Below are 5,311 nucleotides of genomic sequence, written 5' to 3' on the forward strand. Positions count from 1 at the left end.
AATTGAGTGGGGGGCCGGTTGGGCCAGTGGGTTGGCCAACTGGGTCGTCTGGCCCAGTTGGCCAAGGGGCCTCTTCTCTTTTTATTTTTATTTTGTAGTTTTGTTTTCTGTTTTTATTCTTTTCCTTTTTCTTTATTTTCTCTACTGTTTTAATTCATTTTCAATTATTTAGACATCCTGTAAAAACGTGGTTCCTTCACCATAAATACCTAGGCAATAATTGGCACACTCTGAACATTTTACTTTAATGGTTGAATTTTTTTGATGTTTGACGAAAATTTAAATTTGAATTTGAACAGTTTTGATCCAACGCAGGATTAGCAACAGTAATCTAGGTGACATGACATCATTAGCAAAGGTTTACTGTAGCTTGATTATCCGGGCGTCACAATTCTCCTCCACTACAAGAAATCTCGTCCTGAGATTTAAGAAGTGGAGTAAGGGGGGAAGGTGCTGGTAGCTAAAAACCTAACGAGTCTTCTCGGTCTGGGCTGCCCTTTCGAAGAGGTTGATCCCTTTCGTTGATGTCTTCATTTCTCTGCTTCAAGTCACCATGATCAAGTCGTCATCCTTTCTTCGGGATCTCCATCGTCCTACGAACGCGACCAGGGGGAAAAACTCCGGAAGAACGCATCTCCACAAATCTGGGCATCTGACGGTGAACTCAATGGGAAATACACAAGGTACCCCACGAGTTGTATTTTAGTGAATTCGTTGAGTGCAATATACGACGGTACCAAAGTTTCAAACGGGTAGGCAATCATTCGATGACTAGACAGAAGCTGAAAGTGGGGTTTGAACAACGAGAATAACATGGTATCTGATTCCAGGATGAATAATGGTATGTATTTTAGCTCGTGAATCACATACGAAGCCAGGTGCACAGGACACATTAGAATCCGGGTTGTAAAGAAGAGTCAGGTTTCGATCCAGTGGACCTGTGGGTTATGGGCCCACCATGTGGGTTCAAATTAGGAAGGGTGGTGACATCTTGCACAGCCGCAACAGGGAGGCATGTCAGTGACTAGCTTGTCAGGTATGCCGGCAACAAAGTTGGTACCAAGGACGGGGAACGAAGAGAGAAATTTTCCTGCTTGTTGAACGAGGCAAACCAATTGGCAAAGTTATCATCCATCAGTGGTTACCCGAATATCATCAACAATAGTAACAGGGTCTTACAGACAGAATGGTACAACAAGGTGCCTACCTAAGCAGGGAATTATCTCTGCTCAGTTAAGTCAGATTCAGGAAAGGTTAAGCAAAGAATGGAAAGGAAAACACGATTATCAGAGTAAACAGAACAACGGAAAGGAAAATTATGTTTACACACAATTATTAGGAGCATATCCTTCCCCTGTACAAGCAGAACATGGCATACAGGGTAGGAGAGAAAGTACCCAACCATTCAGATAAGAGGCAAGGATTAATCAAGATGTTACCCATACAACGGTGTTTGGATAACTAACGAAGAAACATTTAGCATCGCGCCTCCAATGTTCTTGTTGATGAGCGTGGTATCCTAGTCATGCTTCGTGGTAGCAATGATATGCTGTTCCAATAAAGGCCAGACTTTGGATATACAAATGATCCATCAGGAGCAACTTATAAATTAAATCTTACAATTTCCTCCAGGAAGAATGATTATCCTTGCAAAAGAAATTATAATGATAGGTCCTCCAGCCAGGGGTGCTAGGCATGACTTCATATTACCGGGTCATCAAAGGACCAACATCATAACTCCTGGAAACTTGTCCCAACCATCATATCCGACCGAGATTCAGATCCGATTGGTGTCATGATACCTCAGACTCAGGATGTCCGAGAAGAAAAAGGGGCAACACAAATCGACGAAATGACATTGCAAGATTCTCGGGAAATGAACTATGTGAGAGGGTTCCTGAAACAATAGTTCATCATTAAACCAAGGAGGGAATGAGGAGGTGGCTGATGGGCTCAGCGACAATTCATCGAGAATTCCAAACGGATGGATTTCCACAATAATGTGAACAAGAAGATGACACTTGTCAATTCAAATGATATAATGTTGTATGCTCGAGGTAAACATACACTATCAATCATTAGTTGAAAGGTGTGCCCGAAATATGACCTTAGGCAGCAAGATCAATGTTAGAGTGATGATTCAATAACCAACAATCTAAGAACGAACTATCGATCATTAACTTCAAAGCAATAGGGTTGCTAGAAGTACAGAACTCAAGCAGCATCGTTAGCTTATTGGTATCCTGGTTAAAAACAACACCGGGACCAAGGAAAAATGGTGATGGTGAGAAGTATCATCATACCGAGAATTTCTAAGAGGTGGAGCAATCCCCACAACATTCTCGACAGAAAAGAGAGCAATTCTTCAAGGCAGAACACAACACTAGCTGGAGAGTACGTTGTACTCATAATGTGGACAAGTTCACGATGAAAGGAAGTCAAGGGTGTTGTCGATGATAATAAAAATCATCTAGGGCAAGGAGGGTATTTCTCATCATGAACACAACTGACATCTCGGAAGAAGTCAAAGTGTTGAAGGTGATCCGACACATTTGCCGGGAGGTTTCTAGAGGATGCAGTCAAACAACAGCGGCAACAAGCAAGGGAATGACGAAGTGGCAAGTTATAGGATCAATATATAAGATGCAAGCTCGGAACCAAAGTTGCCTTTCAAGACAAGCAACATGATGTCGAAAGCTTGACGTAAGGCGTACTCACACACTGAAGAATTCGTGCACCAGAGAAGGACGAGGTAGCACAGTAAAAGATAGCAAGACCAAGATGCAGCCGATAGTCTAGGAATGACCAGATTGAGTTCAGAATTTCCTAGTAAAAATACTAGGGTATTTGATTTGTAGTGTGGAATAATTTCACTAGTCGGTGTCCTCGGTTGACAACAACCCAGAACCCGTAGAGTGATTACGACAAGGAAAGACATTACTTCAACAAAGTTAGTAAGATGTGGTGCAATGGCAAGACATCTTCGAGATACCAGGGGGTAATACTCGAAGGTAGAACATGATAGAAGTAGAATCGGGTCATTGACCTGTGATAGTAGACACTTCAACCTTGCCAAAAATAGATGAGGCATTGGAATGAATTCCCATCAGATATATCAGATCAGGACAGCATGGTCGGAACCATAACTGAAAGGAATCAATTTCAAGAATACCGAAAGAATCATACAACTGGATAATCATTTGCAAGAAGCTTCCGAGACGGTCTACATCATTTTCATGGGCATGAACACAAAGTTCAAGGTCGACTCCCACTTCTTTAATGCATATCATTTCCTTCACCTCTCGCTTTGATATAACTGTAGTGTTGGAATTTTATCTGGTAAAACACCGGAAGAGCATGACTTGTGAAAACTTTCGGGTTCTCACGGATTAGGGGAAGGCATAGGTTCAACTCATCGGGCATCTTAGTAACATATACCACAAGTTCCAAAAGTAATACACAAGCTCGAAAGTAGAGCATGGTTGGCCAAGCAGATGATACAATTTACCAAATGCACTATGTATCAGGGGAAGAACTCACAAGGTGATTGAATATGAAGGACACTGTCGGATAACAATCCAACAATGGATCGGGCGATCCACAACGGAGCTGATGTGATTATCGGTACTCACTCAGAGGAAGAAAGAATGCAGAGGCATCAGATTCAAGAATCACCTGATTAGTCTAATGCTTAAATAGAAAGAGATTATGGTTTCCAAAACAAAGGATCAGAAGCAGACGCTCTGATCAAGGTTGGATAAGTTGAAAACACTTAGTTGGACAATCAACAAAGGTTTGAATTGCCGAGAACCAACTCATGTCTGGAATGACGTCCGAGTCGAGAAGATAATTTTAAAAAGGATAACCTGATGACTGTGTGCGTACGCACATATTGAATCAATAGGCTCAAAATGACTAAGACAAGGGATGTTATCAAGGACTACTAGTCATATGGAATTAACCATAATGCAAGCAGGCAAGAATTTCAAGAATAACAGGCTGTAGAGGATTTACGAAAGATCGAAAAGTATTCCGAAGAATTATGTGAGACACATGAACAATTGAGAAGAACGGATCCTCGATAAATGCGAGGAAAAATCCATAAGGGTTTTCATGCGAAATAAAACTGCAAGACAGTAAACTCAAAGGATTTTTGGGACAACGGCGAATATTTTGAGGCATCTTGTAACAACAAGAGCGACGAGGAATGCTCAAGAGAATGACAAGTGCATACAGATATCCATAGGGATATACCGGTGATAATGGATTGCAAAGGCGATGAGCACAAGGGGCTCGGAAAAATATCGAGGGATATCCTCAGAATCTTCTGACAAAGCAGGTGATTTTTCGGAATGAGGGCTCTCCGGGAGAAATAGTTACGAGAACCTAGAGTTAGAGTTAGCAAAATTATTTAACCCGAATAAAAGAGAGATCAGAGTCCCAGAGTATAGACGAGGAGTAAAAGATCCTAATACCACCCAAATGGCGACGTGGGCCCGTAAGACACACAACCATGTTAGTAAATTTTTTTGTAGTGACTAGACTCAACTTCGGCCAAGGAGTGTGGAAGGGGGATTCCTACAGGCAGTCGTCTCTGATACCAACTAGTGACGCCCCCGATTCAATCGAACACTAATCATGCACGCAAATGTGTACGATCAAGATCAGGGACCCACGGGAAGATATCACAACACAACTCTAAAATTTAAAATAAGTCATACAAGCATCATATTAGAAGCCAGGGGCCTCGAGGGCTCGAATACAAGTGCTCGAACATACCCGAGTCAGCAGAAGCAACAATATCTGAGTACAGACATAAGTTAAACAAGTTGCCATAAGATGGCTAGCACAAACTGGGATACAGATCGAAAGAGCCTCAGGCCTCCTGCCTGGGATCCTCCTAAACTACTCCAGGCCGTCGTCAACGGCCTACACGCAGTAGTAGGCACCTCCAGTGTAGTAGGAGTCGTCGTCCACGGTGGCTTCTGGATCCTTGGCTCCAACGTCTGGTTGCGGCATCCGAGAAGAAAAGGAAAGAGGGGGGAAAGAGGAAGCAAAGCAACCGTGAGTACTCATCCAAAGTACTCGCAAGCAAGGATCTACACTACATATGCATGGGTATCTCTACTCCTAATGTCTCAGTTGGTAGGTCGCGTTCCGGGTTTTATTTTCGTCCCACCATTTTCGTCTGATTTTTTTTCGTTGGTTTTTTTTCGCCGGTTTTTTCGTCCCCTCCCACCCCCTGCCCACCCCACCGGTCTCCCTCCCTCCCTCGAACCCTAGCTTCCCCTCGTCTCCCTGCCTCCAGCCG

General features: G+C 43.0%; 1 pseudogene; it reads left to right on the plus strand.

Moving 5' to 3' along the window:
• The window catches only part of LOC119309313, an 11,694-nt pseudogene that overhangs the window by 820 nt on the left and 5,563 nt on the right, over positions 1-5,311 (plus strand).

Source organism: Triticum dicoccoides, chromosome 5B (assembly GCF_002162155.2).
Source record: "Triticum dicoccoides isolate Atlit2015 ecotype Zavitan chromosome 5B, WEW_v2.0, whole genome shotgun sequence".
Taxonomy (NCBI): domain Eukaryota; kingdom Viridiplantae; phylum Streptophyta; class Magnoliopsida; order Poales; family Poaceae; genus Triticum; species Triticum dicoccoides.